Genomic DNA, 27,950 nt, shown 5'->3' with positions numbered 1-27,950 from the left:
ATTTAGAATATGATCATTTTTGTTATGAATTCCATGATCGATAAATATTTGATAAAATTTTAACCCTAATTCCAGACTTTTTCAACAAAACGTACTATATAAGCGACAAATATTTAACAAGTAGATAGCAAAAAGTAGGAACGAAAAAGAAAGAAAAATACAAAGATGAATGGAAAGGGATAAAAGGAGATTAAAAATAGAAAAAGAGGCTTTTTTTAAATCAGTACGATAATATTCCACTCGAATTTTGATCGTCGATGGACGCACGTTCGTTCGAGAGTATCGACGAAGACGGAAGGATGCACGCGAGCTGCGCGCGAGCTGCGCGCGAGCTCTGCAAGCCTGCATCCCTTGCAATTGGTCCCGGGGATCCGACGAGCAGAGCTGCACGACTTGCCCTGGCGTAGTTAGACAAATTGCATCGTCGTTACCCAACAACTCCCATTTTTCTGTCGTTTCCCGCATTTATTTCGAGGGGCTGCGAGAAAATTCATTCGACCGAGACCAGCCGCGATTCTGATCGATTCCGCGTGCAAGCTTGGACAAAGCGAAAAGAGAATGTCCTAATTGAGACGGCGACCTTTCGTATTTTATTGTTGCCGTTCCGCCGATGTTGAAAATCGTTTTTTTCTTTTTTTCTTTTTTTTTTTTTTTTTTTTAATCAAGCAGCGGTAAAGGGAAATTGGTTGGAATTTGAATGATCGCGGAATTGGTGTCGCGTGTCAAGGTTCGCGTTGATTTGTGCTTTAATTGGCGGAGAAGAGAGAATCGGTGAAAAGTTTATTTTTTATTAATTTGGAATATTCGAAAACTGTGAACTGTGAAAAGTTATTGGAGTATTTTATGGAATCATACGTGAGGTAATACAGATATATGTTCAATATATCGTTTATTGATGCGCTTAGATTTATTCGTCACAGTTACAAGTTATTTATTTAACTAACAAACAAAATTGAAAAAAATCCTAATGCCATTGAAATTGAGTAAATGAATTGCCTTGTATGTATTAGATTCTTTCCAATTTATATATCGCTAACGATTACGTTTGTTCGAAATACCTGTCTTTTAAATCTCATATTCTATCTAAAAGCATCTTCGAAAGTAGCTACTACCGATAAACCGATCGCGTGCCGTAGCCTCTTTGAAAGGAAGACACGTAAAAGCACGGGAATAAATTCTACCTCTGAACATTGTAGAGGTAAGTAGTATCTATCGATAAAAATTGCACGATTGGAATTTGAATTCAGCTCTTCCTTATCTCGTCGAATCTTTCCCACCAACCGAGCTATTCCAGCCATTGACAAATTCTCTCTTATTCAGTTTAATCTTGCGAAATGACCACTGCCTGCAGTTCATTTTTATCCGACTAGGAAAATCAAACCTCGACATGATACGGAAACTAAACTCAACAGCTTGAAAACGACTTTTGAGAATTTAATGGAGACGCAATTTCACGAGTGAAACGTTGAGTGGGTTTCTGAACGAGAATTTTCTACTTGTTGGATGAATTGTTTTAAATCAGGTTCAATTCGGTAAAAATTCTTCTATTCACGTAGAATGGATAATGTAATTATTAATCAAGTTCACAGAAGTATTCGAACGCTTTTTATAAACAGATTATGTGTGTTACATGAAACATTCTTGAAATTTCATTGCCACTGTTATGAAACTAGACTATCATGATTATGTTGGTCAAGTTTGACGTATAGATATATATGTATGATATATAGATATGATGTATAGGTATGATGTATAGATACATACATATATACATACATATACATACATATAGGTATAATGTATAGATATATATGTGTAGAAATGACAAGATATAACAGGACATTTAGAATAAGTATATATCTTTCTCGAAGATCAGAAAAGTACTCAAACAGTCAATTATCAATTATAATAATAAATCTTCGTATTCAGTAGAACCATATCTAACATTTATTATACGCTTCAGATCGATAACCATCTTATCCGTAATGAACGTAACGACTATGTTACTGAATACTTTTTATGGAATAGTTTAATGTGATAAAAATTCCATTTTGAAATTGGATTTTATTAAAAACTGTTAGTCTAAAAATTGTAAAAATTATAAAACAACGGAAGAAGTAATTCTTCGAGGATTAGGTAAAATCCCTCGAGTGTTGTAATAACAATTCCAGAGATTTGTCAAAAATCATTGTTCTCGATAAACGATAGTCGGATTTCGGATCGTGGATTCATTAAGATCGACTTATCTCGTGATAGTCTTAATTGAATCTCTCGCGAACCATCGCACGCACGAGTTTTCACCTCTTCGCGAGTTTATCGTTGCTCTTGATTGGTCCTCGTGCCAACGAACGTGCGAAACCATCGTTTCTTCTTCGGTACACTCACTATGGTTACGTGTAAAACATTGCCAGTCGATAAAATGGAGGATTATTGGTTCGTTCATTGGTTGGAAATCGTACAGAGGAAATTGCAGATACGCCAAATTCAATTTGTACAGAGTATTCCTGGTTGAAATACGATCGAGATAAAAGTCTTTTGTTAAAATAGATATTGTGGATCTTTCGGGCTTTCAACCAATAAAATTCTATAGAAATATTAATATTAGTATATATACCTGCGAACTGAATTCATAGTTTTCTTGACAATGGGATATTCGCAATAATATCGATTAAAGAATATTAGAAGATGCAATTTTAATACTGATGACAAGGTGTAATTTTCATACTGACCACAGATAGTGAAATTAAATTTTTATCTATAATCATTTCATTTACGATGAATATAATTATTTCATTAATTCATATTTCCTCGAGAATAGTCTTACGTAAGGAATTCATCTTTTTCTTTATTGAATTTTATCCATAGATAATTAATAAATTACTGTAGATATATTTTATTTACAGAATATAACGTCCATTACATTTTCGTAGAAAGTTTCTCAGAAATTAATTGGGAATGATTCTAATTGCTGCCGCGTAAATACATAAAGTAATAAAATTTTTTTATTTTCTTTGGAAAATTACGCTACCCTGCCAGGAAACTTAGGGAATTATGATAAAATATTTATCCATGCAGGTTTAGATGTTCATAGTCACGAGCATTATTTACAAGCAACAAAACCGATAATTTTGGATCTAGCCTGAAAGCGAATATCCAGGGATATCGAGTACACTACATGATTTTCGCCCCATGGAAAATTTACGATTCGTAAGTCAAGCATAAGCAGCAATGAAGACTTTCCATGTAAAATGAAAATACGTCAATATTTAGTTAAAAGGTAGCACATGTGAAGCTAATAGAACCATTTTCTTTCTATTACTTCGATGTTAAATTCGATTATCTTTTCATAAGAAATATCATTTATTTTCCGGAAGCTTCAACAAAAATAAAAGAATCATTTACAATCAAACGTGATAAATTATAGGTAACATTTAATATCGTGGTGCTTTTTGTATTAAAAGAATAACAAATGAAGCATGACATGTAAAATCGTTAATTGAAACTTGTAATGTTGATTCTTATTACCATATTTAATTACTGCGGGCTTATTGTTTAAATCGAAGCAGAAATTCCAATAACAGGCACACACGAGCACTGAATATTAAAACAAATATTGCAACACAACTACTTATCATGTAACGGTAATGTGATCCTTGTGTGCAGTACTGCTACATGCGACTTTTTGTTTTCCTATACTTTAGTAGAAATAATCAACCGATCATCAATTTTTAAATTTTGCAAGATATAGATTTTACAAATATTTTTATTTTTCGTAAAAACAATATCACCTTAAAATGTAATTCTTTGAACCGTGTACGGTGTACGACCAAAAATCCATCCATCTAAAAATATGAAGAGATTGTTAACTACTCAAGCGAATGAATAGACTTCGTATATGTGGCGAACCATACATAAAATGACAACAAAACTATTTCACTACTATTGGGTATTAAAACCTAGCTGTGAGACTATTCTAAATCTAAAAAAGCTAAAAAGAAAAGCCTACAATCTAATTAATATTTTGAATTTCATGATACGGCAAAGTTTTGTGGAAATTCTAACTTATGCAGGATAAAATTATAGAAAAATATTTAATGAACATAATTACATTCTAAATTCATTGACGTACGATTACTTATTACCTCAAGTTACCAACTTATACAATAGCAACAGCAATAATAATAACAATCTGTTATATTAGAGAGCATAGATCAATTGTCAAGTAGAAACATTATACGTTCAAGGATTACAGAAGGCAATGAAAATATATTCAAACATTTACAGCATCCAGAAACAACAATTTCCTCGCGATGAAAAGAAAAAAAAAAAGAAAATAGCCGGAAGAAAGATCGTTAACGAAAGTCGTTAACATTAGGATCTGAGAATGGGATCATCTGTTTCTCAGTGAATTAACAACGTTGATTTGCAAGCACTCCACGGCGCATTCGCACGGCCAAGTGGCAGTGAAACATTCGTCAGCTGATAAGTAGTATAACCGGCTTCTAATTATTTCCTACTCACCCGGTAGTTTTCAACCGACGTGATCGGAATATCGGCGAAATCGCGCGAACACCCAGACGACTAATTCGTCACCAACACGATCCGACCCGCCCTTATCCGACCGGATATCGAACATTCAGTATAACAGTACGTTCTCTATCGATCGTTCCAAGGATATATATATACACATATGGAAACGTGACGGATCCAGGATGGAACCTTGAGAAATCGATAGAAATTGATGGATTATGAAATTGCTGGATAATGTGATCCATGTATCTGAAGGCTGATTACGTGGATGAAGGTATGTTGATTTTTAAATTGTAAATGATGTAGTGTGACAATAATGTAGATGTCGTTTATACTTTTTTTTATTGAAAAATCGTAATTATCTTTTTTCTATAAATTTGAAAGGAATAATACTTTCTGCAAGAAAAATAGCTTGTCTGTGTATGGCATGCTGATAGATAACTAGGTAGATAGGAAGTAGGATTAGTTTGTATACAATTACTTTTTAATAATAAAATGTTAAGATTATGGATTGAATTATGGATTGCTTAATCTTTTTTTCTCTATTATTGATAATATTCTAATAATAAAATATAAGAAGCTGAACTGTTTAATTTTTATGAAAATTGCTTATCGATGATTTTAGATCCACGGAATTCGTAATTTCATTTATTATGAAGATTAAAGATTCGAGAGAGGAGTTTAAATAGATCAACAGAAGTTGGCGATTAATGTGACTTAAAAGGGGTTTAATTTATTTATTTCGTTAGAGTAAATATATCGAAAGTGGTGTTTAAATTACAAACTACAGTGAAGATGGTATGCTATTATTTATAAGCTTCTTTGTTTAATATCTCCTTCAAATTTTATTCATAGATTTAAAGGAAGCAATATTGCAGTGTTTCGAAAAGTCGAGCAGGATATTACATCGAATATTGTGTGTCCGCTCATCCGTGAAAATCAATGGTACAATTGACGACGTACGATGTAAGAATGTAAAAGCAGATAAGAATGATAGCTCTTGTAAGCTGTTGAAGCTTCGCTAATCTCGATCATATAAGATAAATCCACCTTTGTATCAAGCGAATACAAATATGGCATCAATATGCATCAGAATGAGAAAACGAAGTGTGAACTTATAAAGTTACTCACATCCAGCGAACTCCGATTTCTTAATATGCTTTTCACTCTGTTAATTATATATCAATTAATTGAATATTTAAATCGACCCACGCAGTAACAAGAAACGAAAGGTTCAAGAAATTTGGGGTGTTTAAGGAAAATATCAAACTCAAAGCAAAGGTTGGCACCGAAATGTCTACGATTTTACAGTATTATCAAACTTTATGACATAGAATTAGTAACTCTTTAAATACACCATAAACTATTGCACGCATAAATTTCCACTTCAGATGTTTTATTGGAGTTTTTACGCCCATTCTAAATAAGATACGCGAATATTTTACGATCTTTTCACGTAAGGAGAAAATATTCCAAATTTTAGAAGGTATCGAGAATTTATGCAGCCGAGAAGCATAAATTTCTGTTACGAAATGACAAACTATACGCTTAAACGAAGCATATACTGCTTGCAGAGATATCCGAGTGTATAAAATACATATATATATATATATATATATATATATATAAAAAGAACAAAAAAGATAGGAATTCGTGTTGATAAATCATAGCCGTTAATTTGCTAACAGTGTATTAGTAAATTGAGAGGAACTATTTCTGTTATCCAAAATATTCATTCATCTAGAATATGAAATCGGTCAATATTCTAACATCAAAAAATTCCAATATACAATTCTGATATAACGAACAATAATCCTGTGCACGAGTGCTTTTAGCAAGATGAACCTGATTAAGTAGTTCCCTAGAAACTTGACGAATCACACTACTAAAACTGAATCTACTTCAAAATAGAAATTTCAGGAATTTAGCAAATGATACGCATTTGGCGAATAATTTAAAAATTCAATCTTTGAAATGCATGTATCTTGTTTAAGATCTTGATGTTTAAACGTCTGAGTCGGCAAGAGGTATTCGCGAGATAAGGAAACGGAATCAAAGGAAATTATCCGAATAATTATGGTTAAATATCGAAGCCGAATATCGAATTTCCAGGCAAAAATTCGACACAGCGATCCTTGGAACGTTGTTAAACGTTCTCATGATGTCTCACAACTCTTGCTGGGAATGTCGTTGAGAGCAATTGTTCAAGGTCTCGTCGATCATTTGTCAATCGATAGCACGGTATTGATTTCACACCAGAGACAAGGAGAATTCTGTTCGTATCGATGCGACCCGATTCCACTATTCAAGAAAAGATGCTGCAAAAACCGGTAGTAAACAGAAATTGAATTATCCTGTGTCATTTAAGTTAGTTAGAGTGGAGTTTGCACTATTTTTTCAGCAGCGATGTATTCCGTGTTTCGCTATATTCTCACACGACATAAAATAAAAGTAAAAGAAAATAAATACAAAAATTGTCTATAATACTAACTTCTATGATATATCTATGCGTTAATATTTTATAAGCACCTTTCTACGACCCTTCTTTCTAATTTTGTATTTTCTGAAGATTTAATGAATTTTAACTATTCATTAATAATTTTTACAATGTAGCTATCAAATGTAGCTATTTATAAAGAACTTTCGTATGCTGGGTGATTGGATACGAACGATCATAAAAAATAATTCGGTGTCTATTGATTTTATTAAAAGATACATGAAATGAAATTTTTTGTACTTAAGAGAACTCATTATACTGATACATTTTGGTTCGTTCATATCTTATGGTTTCTGAGGTATGGAGGGTCACCTTGTAGCTCTTTAATATTTTTAGTCGATAGAAAGACGTATTCAATACATGCATTATGAATGAGTTTTCTATCGTAACAATATCTTTGATGGACAAGGAAACAGAGACAGTAAATGAAAAGCTGGGAAAATTCGGTGAAGACTTAGGGATCGAACAAAGAGTGGCGCTGCTAAAATGCGCTCCACGTGAATCCCAGGATCTTTGCGCGAGATCCACAGCGATGAATGAATCGGGGTCACGAATACACGGACCCTGTCCAGCGCAGATGTCGTGCCACTGAATCGTATTCGGGCCGAGAACTTGCCTAAGGCCAGAATCAAGCAAAAGACGAGAAGCAGTCAGAATTTTTCTGCTCTGTCTCCTTATTCTTTATCGCCTTTTCCTTCTATTATATCTTTCCATTGTAGATGAAATGAATATATCAATAGTAAATTCTAATTCAATTCTGAATTCGATTAGATTTCTTTCACCACGTTTAGGATTTTATATTTATATATTAATATTTCGATGAAATATTTATATATAAAATAATATATAAAAATATATGTATATTTTATGTATAGAATAATTTATATATAGAATATTTGATAGAAATTTCTATGAAATATTTATATATAAATGTGGGATAGTGTGACATCAGGGAAGGACGTGGCGTGAGGGGTGATTGTTTATTAGCGTTGTCAAGATATGGTAATGTTGTTAAAGAATGTTGTGAGCATTACCAAGGTGTAATATTTCTATGAAATATTTTGTTGTTATTTTATGTTTTAGAGGTAGGATCGCGTTAGTTATTATTATGTTATATAGATAATAAATCCACACTTCTCGAAGCAGAAAGACCTTTATTGCACACACTTAGAAGGGTCACAAACGAATGAAATAAAAAAAGGCAAGAGGGGTCCTAAAACTATCGATCAGGTCTATCGACCGTGTCTAGGAACAACTTCTAGTTACTTCTTCTGTAACTAGCCGTCAGCATATAGATGGCGAGCGAGAACTCACGTTGTTATTTTCAACATATTTATATATAAAATAATATATATAAATATACATATATATTTTATGTATAAAATAATTTATATATAGAATATTTTATAGAAATGTTTATATACAAAATAACAGGGATTTTTTAATTAATTTTCCGAATAAAACGTTTCATGTTTAAAAGAGGAATGTAATAAGATTCTAGGCTGCTGACGTTGAAATTGTAGAACCTTAGAGAATACTTCGCGACTAGAAATATAAAAATTCCTTTCTTTATACGAAACCTCGTAGGATTTTTGATGTTAATTCAATTAATGAATTAATCGTTTCATCTATTAAGGGATAAGCTTGTGTTAACGGCGTATTCAATTTGCATATTTTGCCGGTCAATTTATGAGTTCTAATTATATCCGTACATATATACACTATTTGATTCTCGATAAATTAAAATAAGCTTCTAAATTGTTTCGAATCGTTTGATAAACGTTTCCTATAAATTTACCTACTACACCTCCCTTCTTCTTCGTTATCGCCTAATGAATAAATGCATAACATACGATCTGTAATAGCGATCACGCATGGAATATGCCGCTCCTGGGTCATCGTCATGAAAAATCGTCTCATCAATTGCCAAAGTTCCATTTCTCATTTTTCACGATACGTAGAACTACGAAGTAACCAAGATAAATCGATCCAAGTATAAGCGAATTATTTAAACAATTGAAAGTGACATTGTCTAATTACGGCCGATAATTTTCTATTTGAAAAACTCATTAAGGCACTGCCTCGCGGACTTGTCACGTTCGACTTTACGTCACTCCACCCCTCAACACAATTCGATAATTATGTCGCGAACAGCCGCAAGCGACGCGACGCGACAATATTTCAACCCCGTCTCGCAAACTATATCATCTCGATCGTTTCGACTCGACTGGAATAAAAAATTCACGTTGATAGACTCTTTTCCTCTCGCTTATAAGACAACGAAATGGGCATCGAAATGGAGAGCGATCGAATCGAACGTATGTTAAAATAAACCCTTTTAAATCCCTCACGTGTTTCTAATTTCATATAATTTTCGCTAATAGAATGAGATCATGATCATGATAAATTCTCTTCAACGAGTATTACCTGCGATATTTCCTCGAAATTCACGTTTTTGTTCCCCTTTCTACCCCGTTAGTTATTCAACTGCTAGATTTTGAGCTTTAACAAATGACAATGTCATGCCGTCCTTCCTCGTTACGGCGGATAAATTTTTACTCGTCTAACTGAATTCATCTACTTCCTTCCTTCTTGCTCTCTTTTCTCCTTTTCTTGCACGCGCGAGCGACAGACACTCGCAAAGGCAGGAAACGCGTTTCAACAAAACGACAAAATGATTCATTTTCGCTCGGTTAGCTGTATCGACCCTGATGGAACGACGAAGCAACGTCGTCTGATCAACCAAGTAACGATACGAATCTAATATACTCGAAACTTCGATTTCATCGGATAAGAATTTATGGAATGTTTCACGTTGTTATTCCTCCTCTAATAAATTGTGATTTATGAACATTACTCTGATAATCAAGTTTCACGTCACAACCACATTTCTCAAGTAAGAGGATACAAAGAAATGAAATATGTAGGTCATTAAAGTCATTTTCCTATGATTTAGTAATGCATAAGCTGACAATCTCAAAGTGTTTTATCATACTCAAAAGAAATTATGCATTTGATTATAAAAATCCAAATAAAGAAATGATTACTACTGGTGTAGTAACATTACATAACTTATGGTTTCTCCAGTCTTATCAAATACCAATCAGAATCGATAAATAATCCTTCCATTCAGTTATGTAATGTTACTATACCAGCAAAAAAGAATCATAGGAGGAATAAAATGATATTTCGTCCTAAGCCGAACAATTAAAGAGGAAAAAATCACCCAAGAACGCACAATTAAGAGAAACAAAGACGAAGAAACTATATTCTTCCACCTTGAACAATTCCTCGTCACGAGGGCAGAGATTCTCGCTTCGAACAATAGCCTAAGCGTTTCCAATCGCTTCCAGCAAGAATACAAAGCAGCAACCATCAACCCTTTGTGGGGAAACCTTGAAAAATGTAAATTGAAGTGAAGATGAGAAAAGGAAAGGGAAAAAGTAATTAAAAAGAAAGAAATCAAATCCAAGGAGAAAATATAAAAAATAAAAAAAAGTCGACCTATCCCTACCAAATCTTGAAAAATGTAAATTTAAAAAAAAAAGAGAATTAAAAAGAAAGAAATGTAATTCCAAAAAGGAAAAAGGGAGATACTCGCTATAAAGGTGAACAATTCATGGACAATCTAAAAAATCCTACTCGCGTTAAGTTCTTTAAATATTTCAGCCCTCGCGATCATTTCGACTGTCTGAAATTTCCTTCTGCGGTTTTATCCGATTGAATTAAACGGATGAATCGACACTCGTTCAATCCTTCGCCAGCAAAAATAACTGGAACGTCGAACGATAGTCCTCGAGCGAAGCCCTCTGAATCAGATTAAAAAATAAGAAGCGGTCGATTGGTTAGCGAAAATACTACGGCGCCTGACAGCGACGAATATCTTGGTCAAACTTCCGCCAGCCGATGCAAGCACAAAGCCACACGAGGCCTATTATTATGGGTACGATTCAGAGGTTAGACAGCTTGATTCATACGTCAGTGGTCGATGTGAGTTAAGGACGAGCCTCGCCAGGATATCTCAGTGGCCGCAAGGCATTTCACAAAATTACGACACACCACATGCGTGCTTCTGACGCGCGCCGTCCACGACACAGATGCAAGAGGCGCGAGTCAAGTAAAGCGTCGCCTGTGATCACCGTGCAACCGGGACGAGGCTGATGAATCCTTGAAAAAAGTTTTAAAGCTCGATCTCTAGAAAGTCCTAGGTGCAGAGTCGTCTCAGTGGAACTACAAATTGAAACATCTGAAACAGCTTCATTCGTAATATTTATACTATGTACTTTCATGACTTTCTACACCAGTGGAATATGTTAGAATGAATTAATTGATTCTGGAACATTGTTCCAGGTTTATAATTTAGAACAGAATTATTAGCCAATACCACGATTTAGATAGAGAAACCTGAATATAATAATAATAATAATAATAGTGTAAAAGTATATTATATGAAATTAATTTATTTAACATTCATATTTCGTACACGTACCTAAATTAATTATCCTTCTCATGACGTTTTACCGGCCCGTGATTAACCATAAAATAAATAAAAATTGTTAAGTAATTAAAAGAAATATTTTCGCTGCTAGAAGTAATCGATAAGTAAATGGTGGACTAAATTAGTAATATTGATGTTTGGCGGTATTCGGGATGCAATCAGTTGATGGATTTTGCAATGGCACACTATGCAGTGATTCTATGAATTGAACGAGATTGTTGAGCTCTCAATGCTTAAGAGGCTTAGAAGTTAGTTGCTGAACTTTAGGAGATAGCGGATGATACTTTGTCATTAGCGATCTGTAGGATCTTTCAGCAAATATTCATATGATGGAAACAGTGGATACGCATTCAGTAACCTTCGAAATTTACAACAAAGTTTTCAAAGTCGTGCCTCTATCGGATTTCACGTCATTTATTATTAAACGAACATTGCATATGGTGAAGGACTATAATTCATCCCGTTGAAATTTCTACATAAAAGCACCATATAGACAGCTAATGTCTTTCTTTCATTCTCGATGTTACACATACACATTCCTACACTTTCACGAACTATTATCTAATGAAACGTCAAATGTATCCATTTTGGTTAAAGGATGATCCTAATCTTAATGAACTGTCTCTTCCTTACTAAAACGTCAAAAAAAAAAAAAAGTTTCTATTATTAATAATTGATAAAAAGGAAACTTTTTCCTAGAAATTTAAGACAATACAATCCTATAACAGTCCTTTAAAAAATAAATAAACATATTGCTTTAGGTTATGCACCTAACTACACGCGTAACATCTACATATGCATACAGTAAATTTCAAAGCTAAATACGAAATAAGTCTCGTGTCATATTGATTTATCTACAGACTGATCCACGTTTCTCATCTCTGTTAATTCGTATTCCTGCACGTTTTATATCTTTCCAATCGATTTTCAATTTACGCAACATATGTTCTTCAAGAGTTCTTGAATAAATTCCATGCCTTTGAAGCGTATACCGAGTGTATCACTGTATTTTGACTCTTCCTGTATAATTAGTACTATTTCATATTCAATATTATATCCTTCATTGATCTTACTTCTACATTTATATAATCCTCCACTAAATGACTACTCTCTTTACAACCTACAATCATCATCGGGCAAAACAAGATCGGAGCTTACACGAAAGAACGAGAAGAACACAATGTTACCAAACCAGCTTTGTCCCAATAATAAAAAGCCCCGATCGAAGCTATTTTTGATTTGATTCAGCGACAGAGAAGGCGTGTGCAGTCACGATCAGACGGAAGAAACGAGCCGAGGGGACTCGAGAGACCCGTCCTCGAGTGGGAGAGTATCATCCTTACCGCAGGACGCTAAACCGATTGTAACCGGATGTGCTGATAAATAATTCGTAGCTGAACGAACCCGAGGAACCGAGGGATGAATCTGTAGGGAATTGGGTCATCGGTTTGCTTCGGGATGGAAGTCAATACAGAAGTCGTCCGCAGAATCTGTGCAGGCGGTTGAAGACGAGTGGCGAACTCTTGCGAAACTGGATTCTCTGTTAGCGTGTCATTGAAATTGCACCGTAGGGGTGGTAGTAAAAGCGATCGTACATGGGGAGGAAACCCCGTATGCACTTTCAGGGAGTTCGCGTGCTTTCCACGAATGTAAATCTGACTAAGTTGCCGCGAGGAAACACGGTTCCCTCGTCAGTCTTATGGACTTTTTCTCCACTTCCTTCCGTTTTTGGTTTCTTCGGTTTCAATTTCTTTCCTTCAACTAACGCGCGATGGTTCTAACCGAGAATCTTTCGATTGAAGATGAGTAAAAAAAGCGTGAGGTGTGTGTTATAGATTTCCACTCGAATTATTTCAAAATAAATAAAATTAATTAGAAAGAAATATACGCTAGAATGATCAAGCATTTAAGAATTATTTGAAGCTTTTAAGATAATTTTTTGTGAGAAATTTAGAAATAAATTTGTTTATCTTTTCGAAGAAGAATCACAGAAACAATCCTGTATAATATTAATTTAAAGCCATTGAGTTAAAATTTTCAAATTCACAATTTTTATTTATAGTGTTAAAACAGTAGCTGAAAATCTTATAAAATTAAATGTAAGAATCTAATGTTTCTTCTATTTATCAAACTGCTCAACTTCAAAAACCGACGCTGATTTAACGATGCATCAAGGTAAATTGATATAATGCGATTGATGCACGTCTCTGGTTTTACAATGATAGAGCTGTAATCTTAAAATCTCCTTATTAAACAAACCATAGTGATATTTTAATCAAAATATCGTCTCTTGTTTTAGATAAGCTGTTACATCAAGCTAGTAATTTACGTGAAAGCACGAGTCATGTTTCGAAGCTTCGCAAACCTAGTTTCATCGCTTATAACGGCAATAAAGGAAGAATAATGACTCTCCGCTACAAACTAAAGACAATAACCACGTGTAGCAAGAAAAATGATGGATTAATAAACTGCCGCCGGATAATCGGATACTATTGAAAATACTGCGTCCAGCAAATCCATCATCGTGTATGAAGGGTGCAGCACAGACACCTCGTAAAATTCATAATTTATAAAATAAACGTTGTTTGGAAGTTTTTTACTCAAATCTATAAACACTACATTCATCAATCATCTGATAAATTTAATGGATAAATTTCATTTTCCGTAATTATCCAATTGATCCGAGAGGAGAGCTTATAATATGTATTCTTTTTCAGGTAAAAGATTATTATTTACTATTACAGTGTTTATTGCTGCAATAATTTATAAGAACATTTATATCAACATTTTGACATTGTTCGAGTTACATTATGTTTACTCGGTAACTTCTCGTCCCTTTCTAGAGCTGTTCTCTATTCATTGAAACTGCTTTACCGCAGCACGGTAACAGAATGTTCTGAAAAGTTGCATAGAACCGTCGAAGAGATGTTAACCACCGGACCAGTTTCTGTGTATGATATACGAAGAACCATTTACACTAACTTGTAATTATAATACGAGTATATTCGCCATCGTTAGGTGGCGCTAGTTTCCAGCCACAGAATTCACTAACGTCTTCAGCTAGGGGGAAATATTTTACCGACTATCGGTACAGGTTTATCAACCGTATCATTCTTAGCGAGATATTTAAATTTTCTCAACCGCTAAGTACAAACCTCTCGTATGAAGAACACAATTTTAGTAAGTTGAAAAAGAACGAATTTGACAAATATTTTACGTTATTAAACCAGCGTAACATCATTGGATAAAGTTTCATCGATCGCGTGAATGTTGGGAGACGACATATGAGAAGCTTTCCACCAGATGGCAACGGGCTACAGTGCACAACGCGCGAAAAAAAAGTACTAGGCAGGATCGATATCATGGAGATCTAACTAGAGGCTTTTACGAGTTCTCTCATAAATGGATGCATGATCTTTATGTCTGTCGTAAAACTCCAAACGGCTGCGTACATCATATGCACGTGTCATTTGAAAATTTATAAAATAAATACCAATTAAGCCTAACTATAAGATACGCGAAGAAGAGATCCATGTCTTTTATAAAATTGTCTGGTATAATAACGACGGTGTCTAGCGAAATATTAAATCGAATTTTAGTCAACTTCTGTCTGAATGTCCTCGAGTTTTGCTTAATTCCTTTGAAGAATGCGCGATAAAAGAGATAAGATAATAAGAGATAGAATACATGACTGGAGAAGGAGAGGTGAAGAACGCGATGATAGCTTGCAATTAGCAAAGGTTAAACGAGCAATTAAGAATTGTTTCACTGAGATGGCGTACGATAATCGTCCATGTTTAAAGCTGCGCTTCGCGTAAAATGACGAAACATGAATCGCAATCAGTTTTCCTCACGTCTGCGTATGCTTGGGAATCTTTCATCGCAGTAATTAATTGCGACTCCGTTTATTACCATCACTGGAGTGGGGATAACAATCATAAACGGGTCGTTTAACATCATTAAAGATCAGCGAATGAGGATGTTATGCCAATTAAGAACGCAATGACGTAAAATTTACAAATTTATACAGAATGTATAGCTTCGCGTTTATGTACTATGTTAATGTTATGATAATTAAAAGTTATTAATATAATTACCGATATCTGTCCGATGCATTCTGTATTATGCACAATGCATTGTTAATATCTATAAATTAAGCATTTGGTAAAAATATTGTTCAATGATAAAAATTCGAATTCTTTTATTTCACGGGTACTCTATTAACAAAGACTTACGTGAAAATGAAGATTATGTAGATACATGTTATCTTTCATCCAAGCATTTTTCTGTTTGTATAGTGATACATACCTGAAGCAAAAAGATAAAACACTAGGTTAAATTCCAACATCATAATAAATAATAAATCATGAGTGCGTACATGTTTTCTTTAAATTATCACGATATCAAAGACTCAGATAGGTTCATTCAAGTTTCAAATTTCTACTGTTAATTCCATCTGCTTCAATCGTAAATACCGCGTTAAAGCAATATTTCGCACACGTATTTCTATTACAGTTACGAAACAATGTCAAATTTAATCGCGATTACAAGTAATATATTTACATGGAAATTGCGGCACGTTTCTCTACACATTTAACGTCACTCATGCAATATATGCAAAATTACATAAAATCAAATCAAACTATTAGCCTATTACTAGCGACATTAGTGTGTATAGTGGCTGGATTATAGGTACCTTCTGTCATACCCTTTCAAATTGCATTTCGCTCGAAATGAATCAGAAAATTAGACGAGTTCTATAATCTTTGATCTCCGTACTGTTACTCGTCGAACGTCAATTAATATTCATGTAACGGCATAATTTAAATTTAATTCGCAACATATCAAATGATTGTTTCATTCTTTTTCCAAACAATCGCATGGACGATTAAACTTTCCATTACATTAAATTAATTTGATAAAACAATCGAAGTGATACATTGATCACTGACATTAGTAGATTTTTGTTAATTTAATATATTAGTTAACTTAATATTTAATATTCACAATTTCGACCATTAATGTTGCATTCGTATATTTTTGGTGGAAACTTTTTGTTACGGAATAATCAGATATTTTATGGTATTAGTAATTATCATTTTTCCATTAAACTTTCTCTTCTCTACTTAGAAAATTCCTAATAGTAATCCCCATAGTCTTAAACTGAACTTTCATAGAAATCATAGTACTTATTGCTGTGATATATATTATTATTATATATTACTAGTGATATATATTATATATTACTAGTGATATATATTAAGTTATCCCATAAGTTCGTGCCGTTTTTCGAGTGGTTATATATGTTAAGATTGTTTACATACCTTTCAGTTTCATGAAAAATTGTAATCCCTCTCTCGTTGTACAACTTCTTCCCATTTTTCATAATTCCGTCTCGATAAAAGTTCTCTTGTTTTTCTTTAAAATATGAAATGCATACACAAAGGTCGGCACGAACTTATGGGATGACTTAATGCAAATACTTAAAAGATATAGACAGCTGTTACATGTCTCATGTCTCTATATTCAGAAACAACAATTTTTAATAAACGGAAATTATGTTTTAAGTCGAGTAGATTAATAGACAGTAACAAAGTCGAAGCATGTAACTCATGCATTAAAGAGCAGAATATTTGCGTCACGAACGTGCTATCTTTAGAAAGTATTGAACAACAATTTCTTGCGAAGCTATAGCCAACGTTGTGGAAAACAACACGAATAAAAGTCGATAAAAAAGAAAGGAGGGAAGGTGGAGAATGAAAGGGAGAATCATACAGAAACGAACACGTTCAGTCGACGTAATTAAGATGTAGGCCGTTGATTAGCCGTTTCTACGAAAACCCACGCGTTACCGGGTTAATGAAAAGGAAGAAGAAAGAGAAGAAGAATTCCCCGTGGGAATTGCACTTAAACGAACGGTACTCGTGTTCGTATTTCGACACGATTCACTTCCACGATAAACTTCCACTGTGTTTATAACAATTAATGCTAATTATATAATATGTTAAATTGCAAATTTTTCTAAAAAGCTACTGAAGAATTCGTTTATAAAACTAAACAACATCAAGAAATTCAACTCTTCTGAAGATTAAATTAAAATCATCCTAAACAATAAAAAATTCAACACAGTCCCCGTTCAACGTTAGAACAATCAATTCTACTTTGTATCTAAATATGCATCCCACATCTATGTATATGTATAATCATAATTAGAATGGTGCATGTTATATAATGTTAGCATATATATAGCTATCCTCAAGGTATCTCGATCGCAATAAAGCTCTGTCTATATTAAATGTACCAAAAGCTGCTGCGTATTCTTAGCAATCGTAAATAAAAGAAATTGATCCTAAAATAAAAATAAAAGAAACCGTCACTTTGACAATCTTATTTCTTACTTCCAGTCTTTAAAAAATCATCGGGAAAACGTTACATCCTTGCACACGTATGTATATGCATCGCAACTAATGGTTAATTCATCCCCAGCCACAGCTGGCGACGCTAATAATTCTTAAATACGTCGCCTTCAACACGAGGTCGATCGCGTGTTCGATTTTCTCGGTCGTCAGATGATTTTTCACGATATGCAGGAACTCCAAGTAACATCAAAACGCGACACAATCCATTATCTCGCATCCCTCGCGACGCGAACGCCTAAACAGCAGGGGCGCGAGTCGGTGTGCTCTTTAAAATTTCAATTAGCGAGCAGACTCTATCCGGTAGGCATTGTTATCGAAGATCCGCCAGCGGAATTAATTATCACTCACGAATATTCCATTAATGAGCGTCCAAGAGAATGCAACGCAGAAGACAGTCTTTTTGCGCGGTATTCGAACGAGTAACGAGGGCTGCTGCCTGATCTCTGTTTCGATACAGAGAAAACATGGGTGGACCGAGTTAGACGATTTCATCGTGATAATTGCTCGACTATCGTGCTTCTTTCTTCCTTTCACGCGAACCTGCGTGTTGCGAATTGATCTAATTGAAGTGGGCTGGGTATAGGGATCGTTTCAACCTCTTTCGGACTTGTATGGTGTTGTTTACAATGATATGAAGCATTTTCTGAATTTTTTTGGACAATAAGTGAGCGAGAATATTGTCCGTAATAATAGTTTAATAATTGTTCTCGATTATTTGATGACAGGGTTTGTTTTATCCGCTTGGACTTAGTTTAAAAATATGTAAAAATAATACTTTCATATTTTTTTTACGACATATAGCATTTTACAGGCATGTACGGAAACAATGTCAGATAAAACATATCCAGTGTTTTCAAGAAATTTCAATAAAGAACATCATTGAAACAAAATATTTTAACGTACGTCTATCTTTTTAGACAAAATACACTACGTTCGTGTCAACTTCAAATTGTTTTTTATCAAATAGTTTTTTTCTTTTATCATGAAATATACTTTTCTTGCGATATCGTTAAAACTAATTCTTGTCAAAATGATTCTGAACCAACAGCGACGTGTAAGCAATGAAAATTCAGAAAATTCTGCTTTGCTCTTTGAAAACCGCCGGCTGGATACATCGATCGTAGCGATACTTTTATTTTCATCCGTTTCGTACGAGCAAAGACTATTGGTCATACTATCGTCGTGCAACTGAATGCACCGCAAACACACACGAAAACACGCGACAGGCCAGTATGAACAGTGTGAAAGCACCTTTCGTCGTGATGCATTGTTTGCGACTGTTATTTGTCCAGAAATATTCGATCGAGCGATTCTTTTTTTCTCTCCGATTTCCTCGGAAAAAGTGGTAAACTTTTCGAAAAAAAAAAAAACCCGCCTTTGGTAAGCTTCGTGTGCCGGAAAGCTTTTATACCCTGATGCATTGAGAAATAAAAATATCGCGTTATATAATTCGATCGGCGATGAAAAAGATATGCTCTTTGGCACCGGTAATATTCTCAGATGGACTTTTTCTCGCGATTCAATATCGTAAATTCTACTTTTTACACTCGTAATATTTTTTGCCGAAAGAAACATCGATAGGAAAGCAAATATCGCGCTAGAAAAACATTTCCTTGTTAATTTTATACTAGATTTGGACTTTAAAACGCAGAAGTGTGATAAATCATAGTTCTGTAGCTAGGATTCTTCGCCAATGTTAAAATAAAACGGAAGCTGGAAGATGTATCCTCTAAATCCAAATGAAATGGATACCAAATTCTTTAAATAGATAATCATTGTATATTGTAATAATTTGAAATTACAATAGCTGAATCACAAGCTTAAACATTTAATTAACGCTAAAATAAAAAGAAATCTGAAAAAAGGTAGTATGTGGAACTCAACTAGATTGAAATTCAGGAAAAACCTGAAATGTACAAAATTTCATTATCACTTTCCTACTCTTTTTGGATAATTTGACGAATCGAGTGTTCGTCTATAAGTTCTTAAATACATCTCAGTCAATAAAAAATTTTACAAAAATATAACAAATTCTACAAAATAGATCGTAACACTCGTTTCATAAATAATACAAACTTCTTGAGTCTAGCGTGGCAAGAAACACTTCATCTCGCGGGCCAACCAGACATTTCGTTCTGTGTGCATTCGAGCATGGTTAGCGTGCCGTGCATGGTAAGTAGTTACGGATTAGTCTAGCCTATGGTTTTCTTTGTAAGCAAATTAGGTGTGACTACATTGCTTGAATAATGATCTTTTCCGTAAGCAACGCGTGAATATGTCCGTGAAAAACAGAAGCTAAGTCATGGAGTTAAATATTAAGACAAGTAGCCGAGACAAACACGGCGTGTCTCTCGTATATTTGTAATAGGAAAAGGACTGAACACTTTAGAAAAATTCTTCCCTTGGAGGGGATTCTTAGTAAATACATCGTATTGAACGAGTTTCGAATATTTAATGATTCGAGGAAAATGGATATAGAACATTTTGAATTATTGTATCTTTTAAATATAATAATACGACTTATAATATGTTTAACGATAATTATAAAAGGAAACATTATATTTTATGTGCTTTGGGATATTTCTATCATTATCTTGAATATTTAAAAGATGTTGATTATTATAACAACGCAAGAAACTTCGTAAATTCGTAACGCATTACTTCGTCTTTCAACGGATAATTGATCTTTACTGTGGAATTTAATGTGGACCAAATGGATTCGTGAAACCCTTGAAACTTTCAAGAAGATCTAAAAAAAATTCATATAATATCTCCAAGCACTCGAAATTCAGAATATCATAAAATTCCTGACAAATACACTTGCTGAGATACATTACACAGTTAAATATCATAAAGTAAAGCTCAAAGTTATGTTCAGTTCAGCCTAAACAATAGACACCCATGTTTATACAGTAGAAACTGGCAAAAATGAATATATAATGTCTTTCCACGATCCCCATACGTTACGCCTGTGTAATTTCAATCTGACGTTCAACGTACGCAACAACATCGAGAAATTTTCAGGCTGAAACACCACAACGTGCGATTAGGTCACTTGAATAAATGATTCGTTGCTTATTTCGAGCGGTGATGAAGTTTGCTCTCCCAAAGGAGATTTCACTGGGAACTGTTTCGACCAAAAAAACAAAGAGGAACGAAAGAACAGAAGGCATTATGCGCCTTGCAAAGAGACCTTGCCTCGCCGGCATTCTTCTCGTCGTCGTGCTCCACTCGGCCGGTATAAATTAACGTGCAACTCTAATTACCTACTTCGTGACCGGCCACGTGGAGTGGTCTCGTGGAACTTGCCAGAGGGGCACACGTTGTTTTTCCAGCCGTTGTTGCGCGTTTCCAGCGCGAAACGGCACGCAACATCGACTTTCCAAACTGGCCGATAATACCGTTGCTAAGATCCTACCGTGAAATCTGATGGGGAGCAAGACTGAATTGTTGAAAGAAAGTCACGCCAGTCCGACAGCTTGGAATGGTTGTGTTATGTACCGTGAAATATGTTAGTTGGTTAACGCGCCCTTTGTAGTATTTATGAGATGCAGATAGAAATTGCAACGTGGTATAGATCTTTGATTGAAGGGAACTTGAAATGGAAAGAAATTAGCGGATGCCTCGGAAAGGGGTTTTCTATTCATTGATGCTATAATGCGAATCTTACGTGGATACTTGTTTCTTTTCAATGGATTATAATTTAGTTATGAAATTACAGATAGCAAGACCGACGACGAGTACATATTTTATTAAAGCTGTCGTAGAATAATTCAATATAACGCTATTTATTCTTAAAAATTGTTTATTTTTGATAGAATATAATCCATGCCCAATATCTATGCTATTAATAGATATTAATAGTTTGATAATACTTGTGAGTACCTTATCGATATTTTATCCACAATCACTAATACTATTTTTAAGAAGAAATAAATTCCAGCCTTCGATTGAAACATCCACGGTATGACAAATATAGTGGTAGAACTTTTCAAATCGATGAAAGTCGAGAACTGATATTTCCGCTCTCTGGCGATCAAATATTAATTTAATTATTTCATCGTTATAAAATTTCTTGATTTCTTCGAACTATTTCGATTTGCTTCTCTCAAGAAATGGACCACAGCGGAACTCCATTACGATCAGCTAAATGGGAACGACGTCGAAGTTAAATTAAATTAGACACGAATAATAACAGTAACTCTAGTGAACGAGGCCGCTTTCGCGAAGAATACTAATCACGACCACGTCTTCGCTATTTCTATGGTTTAATTACTTTTTCAATGACATTTTTTGAAACCAAAAGTTTTCTTTTACAAAGTATAATTTTCATCTCGTTTTTCACTTTTATCGGTAAAAACTAAGTTAAAGAAAATTTCTTAAAGGAATAAAATTTAAAAACATAGTTCACCAACTTGCTTAAAAAAAATGCAGTATAATTTTATGTTACATGAAAAGAAAAAGAACAAATGTAGCAAAAGAAAAATGAAAAATGAAAGCAACCAAAAAAAAAAGAAAAGAAAAGGGAAAGAAATGGGAAGGGAAAAACGAAAAGAAAAAGGAAACGAATAAACTCATAAACGAATTCTGCAAAAGTGTTATTATTTTATCGGCGAACATTCGAGAGCACTCGTCGAATTGATATGTAGCGATATCGATTCCGCATTTCGCGAAGAAACGAACTTGCGTTTTCAAGGAGAAAGAAAGTGAAGAAGAAAAAGAAGAGAATAAATGAGAGAAACTTTCACGAGGGTAGCAGTTTGATGGGGGAGGTGGTTGATTTAAAAATTTTAAATTGCTTTCGTGAAATAATGTTTCCCACCGCGATAACTTTTCGTATAAACTGCAGGAATTAATTCTACCGTATCATTAATTATCGTTTCTGATTAACGAACGATCGCGACACACTGAATGACATCGAAGCTTGCGAGCCTTTTCTATGTAAAATATCGTTCGTTGCCTTTCTTTTATAGGTATCGGTTTTCCGAGATTATGGAAAAATTCATGACCGAAGAAAATGGAAATGAGTCTCGTATATATCGAGGAAAAATTTTAAGCTACTTGATTTATATAAAATTGCTTTACTGGTAGATGCACGTTATAGCAACCGCTCTTTTTTGATTCAGATTTTATTCAGCGGGCTTTGGCGTGGTAAGTTACTATAGATGAGAAATTTTCTTCTTTTTTCTTTCCTTTTTACAGATCTAAATTCAGTATCTTAGAGATACGAGAAACAGATAGTTAGATATTATTCGCTTGCTGCGATTATCAGTCGTTATTACGCGAATGACTAATCAGAAAATATGCCGTTTCAAGTTGCAAACATAAATTAATAGTATATAAATCTAAAGATTTTGTTCAATGAGACAGATGCAAATGTGTAGATTTATGTGGAATTCAGTTAAACAAGAGACAAAAAAAACTTGAATGAATACTCCGAGAAACAATTGCATTGAAAAATTCCAGACAGCTTAGGGTTAAGTAACATAAAAATAACGGATAGCTTATGATTATATAGCATATGATTTGGGAAATGAAACATAGTAAAATGTTAGTATTTCTTATGGATATTTCTTAGACATCTTGTTTAGATGTTTTCTCAACTGATTCAATTAATTTACATAACTGTCAAATCAACTCATCGAGTTTATCCATAAATCTCTTAAACTAAATTTTCTGAATTGGATCATTGCTTCCTTAATCATCTCAATATAAAAAATAAGCATTCGAAATGTTGTGGAATTAAGAGGATTTAGTAAATTTTAAGGACAAAAAGAATGAACTGATTGTATATATGTATGCAGCACTTAACCCACATCCTTTACTTCCAATTGCTCCATCGATCAATTTTATCGAGACCATCCACAAACTTTCTCCTTTTAGATGTCATTCTCTGTAATAAAGCTAATTACATTGACATAGAAATTTAACAACCTTGGAAAATAAGGAAACACGAAGGAATACAATTTCCAAAAAAAATAAATAAATAAATAAATAAATAAATAAATAAATAAATAAATAGTAATACGAACAGTAATTTGGTGCAAAATCTCTTACTAAAAGTAAAAGTGATTAATTTGTTCATAAATAACTAGAAATCACACATGATCAACTTTCTATCTTTAATACCCATATAAAGGACTGTCCTTCCGAAAAATAGCAATAACATAATCTGCAAGAGCTATTCTCTCCATAAATAATAGAAGGAATAAAAATGTCATTTAAATAAATAAAACTTCATTTCGGTTTTCAAAAAGAAAAAAAAATGCACCGAGCCAATGAAATAAAAACGTAACTTCTGTCAGTGGCAACGCCAAAAAAATTTTATTTCGAGCTTCGATAAATTTTATCCAAGCTACAAAAATGTCCAACTAGCTTCAACTTCGACATACACACATACGCGCGCGCGTATGTACCTGCAATTCAACGTTACCATGTTATCGAACACGGAATCGACAATTTACGTTGGTCTCAGATATTAACTCACGTCCTCACAATAAGTTCGCGTGTCTCGACTCCTACTCATATGTGAATTTTTCCTTGCACCGTGTTTACACTCGCAATAAATTCGCCTGATAGGTGCCAATAGACATTGTACGTACAAAGCAGCTATCTGAAATGGTTACATACTACCTGTCGCGTGCGAAAATCTCAATGTAAGTGGAAGTACAGGTGTTCGTAAAATTCTTGTGTTATGGGAACATGAAAATTCACTTGTAAAATTTCTCTTTTTGTGTTTATTATCGTTTAAATGTGTTTACACCGTTTCTTCCGTTGTTTGGAACGTGTATGATGAAATCCAGGTTGCTCTTCTTTATTGATGAGTTTTTATTGAATTTTATTATTCTACTATTAAATTCTTCTTTTAATTGGGGTGTTTGAAGTATTTGTTAATTTTGGGAGAATTTAAAAGAATTTTCTAAATTTAAAATCTTAATAATTATTAAGATTAAATTCAATGTTGAAAATTTCTAAATGTAATATTTCTTAGTTTTGAAAGAATTTAGAAGAATTCTGTAGATTTAATCTTAGTAATCTTATTTATTTTAGTTGGCACCCGTAAGATCATTTTGCCTTTTGAAGTGCGTAACTACAAAAGAAACCCGAGACTAACGTTCAGTTCAGTGACGTAAATACGAAAGTACGGTCATTATTCATTTATGACAATTTTTACATGATTGCGAATTCGCCTAACACGATGGAAATTACAGAGGTTGCTAACATAGTTTATCTGAAGTTATAGAAGTTAGAAGCGAGAAAGAAATAACGATTACGAAGAAGTTTATCTAAGTTCCTGAAAGTTGCAGAGGTAACGATAATGGAGAGTTTATCTACAATTTTTGCACGTCGGGTAGAGAGTTTATATTTGCGAACTGCTGCAATCATACGTTTCTATTGCTCCATTTTTATGATGTCAAAAAAAAAAGATTGAAGTACGTGAGTTTTTTTTTTATCGAACGAATATTTTTCTCCAGCTTTCACCCTATAACAAATTCCGAACGATTTATGGTCAATTTACAGAGATAGTTTGCAAAGATAGACAAGGTAGTTTCGTTTCGCAAATATTATTACATAACTTTTATCAAATATCACAAACACATTTTCTGAATTCTTGCTACTTGCACAATCGAGTTAATATTATTCACGATATTTCACAAATTACAAGTTTCAAATTTCTAATGCTAATAAGTTTATATACATAACAACAAGTTTGACAATAGAGCAAGTAGAACTCTATAAACGAATTTTTAAATTGCAATTAAATTGTAAATATACAACTTGTTATTCGTACATTTAAAAATAATTTAAACGACAATGTTTTCAATGAAAAATGTAATAATAAATTACGAAGCAACAATAAACAATTAAAAGAATTATCATCCAACGCGAGTAAATAGCAGAAAATTAGCGAGATCGAGTTTCTTATAATCACATAATTGTAATACGATGCAAATTAACCAGACATGGATTATCCAAATATGTATTCATTACCAGGAATATCGATTGTATGGAAATTGATTACCTGATTGACAATGCTACTATACAAATTGGGACTTAAAATTATTAACAATCGGATAGAGAAAATGAAGAAATAAAAAGTGGTATATTATGTCTCTTGCGCTGAAAAGACTTAGGTAAATTTAGGACATGTTATTTTTTTAGACGAGGAATGTATTACACACTTCTTCAGAAGTATATATACATACTTAACAGTATAGCTTACGTTATGGTACTTGAATTCCAAAACGATTTGTTTCCGGTTCTACTTAAGATACTAATGTGATTATCATATTAATTTCATCCATCGTGAAACATCGTGAAACTTGCGTGGACATTTCATGTGATCTCAAAACTAATTGACGATTAATAAGCTATAATACTTTAAATAGTTATCATGTTTCAAATGATCGACATCAAATTAATTACTAAGTACTAGTATTTCAAAGTACGTATTGCATTTCAAAGTTTATATTTAGAATTATATGTTAAAAACTGGAAAAATTTTTAATTCTTGTCTATCGTTAATAGACTTTGAAATGCGATACTTTTATATTTTAAATAATTAACTTATAAAACTTTTATATTTTATTAATGGAATTTAACACATACTAGTTTCAATTTCTTAATTTCCTTACTGCACTTGGAATCGTGTAACATCGTTGTCACAGTGCAATAGATTGATGTATATACATTTCCTGTATTATCCTTCCTCTAAACACAGCATTGAATCTACATTTTGTTTTCAAATCAACAGGTCCAACATTGAGTCGAGCCTCGGTTCCTCACTTCCCTGTTCTTTCACACTCAGTTACTAAACACTGCTTATATTTCGTAGAAACAAAATATTTGAAATGTTCAAGGTCCGTTTAAGAACGCGTTCGTAAGCGTCCTTCATTTGCGCATCAGACATCGAGTTTAATTCTCCTTAAATCGATGCTTCTTCAAAACCTCCTTATAGCTACATAATTTATTTTATAATAATTGTACTGAGTTATATATTTCAAAGTCCGAGGTCGTGAAAGTTATTCGATACCTGTCAGGTACCAGGTAATTTATTCATTATCTACCATGAACTTAATAGAATTAATTTAACGAAAAATGAACTCTTCATAAACGAACTGGGTCACTACTAACTTTAATGGAATCTCGCATTTTAATTTCTTTCCCTCCGATCTTTAATTTTATTGAACTCTCGAACGTTTTAATGGACAAACGATTATGCGACATACATATCGTGGTGGATAAAGAAGTAATAATTTTAGAACGCACGATTATGATTATGTTAGTAAGGACAATAAATTGATACAATATAGCACAAGAATGTAATACATACAAAAATTCCTCGCAACTAACACCAATTTCAAGCTTTCTTTTATCCATTTACCAGAAACATTAATGAGCATTCTAGAACTTTTTTCATATTTTTCAGAGCCTAAAATAGAAAAAGGAACTAAGGCTTGACTACGAATGACCCAGTTTACTCATGAAATGCGAAACACTATGCTCACCTCTGAAGTATTAAAAAATCATTCTGCAATTTCGAGACTATTAATCATACTCGTAAAGCACGCTACACAATCATCTTTCAACGATCTAATTTAACGACCTCGAATTTTCAAACAGTGGCATAAAAATATCCGAAAAATTTGTCACGATCTTTATCGTCAATGAACGAAAATTTACTCCCTATGGACGAATCTTTCGCTGCGCGTAACCACACGATACACGTCCCATAATTTCACAGTGTCCGTTAAAAAGCCGGAAAACCGCCATCGTCGGAATATGGAATAATCACTGAAGCACCAACCTTGAAACAGATGCGACAGGATGGCAGCTTTGAAGCACGTGCAGCCCATAATATATCCCATCATCGGCGCACGCTGCACGATCACGAGGAAGGCACAAGAGCACAAGAGCTAGGCATCACAATGATTTCCGCGACGCGGTCGGGTAGGATCGAACGGACCGGAAGTGGCGTGGCCGCATGGCGCAGCACCGCGACCCG

The 27,950-nt window shown here is 33.8% G+C and overlaps 1 protein-coding gene and 1 long non-coding RNA gene across 13 annotated transcripts in view; one reads left to right on the top strand and one right to left on the bottom strand.

Moving 5' to 3' along the window:
* The window catches only part of LOC100648315 (phosphatase and actin regulator 4B), a 397,768-nt gene that overhangs the window by 163,224 nt on the left and 206,594 nt on the right, over positions 1 to 27,950 (bottom strand). The window lies entirely within an intron of this gene.
* On the top strand, positions 739 to 6,148 carry LOC125384693. Its single transcript, XR_007223368.1, has 5 exons — positions 739 to 860; positions 1,091 to 1,198; positions 4,285 to 4,804; positions 5,156 to 5,328; positions 5,409 to 6,148. It is a non-coding gene; the product is annotated as an uncharacterized LOC125384693 (long non-coding RNA).

This window comes from Bombus terrestris, chromosome 3 (assembly GCF_910591885.1).
Source record: "Bombus terrestris chromosome 3, iyBomTerr1.2, whole genome shotgun sequence".
Lineage (NCBI taxonomy): Eukaryota > Metazoa > Arthropoda > Insecta > Hymenoptera > Apidae > Bombus > Bombus terrestris.
The sequence above is the reverse complement of the archived record's forward strand: the minus strand, read 5'-3'. Positions and strand labels throughout refer to the sequence as shown.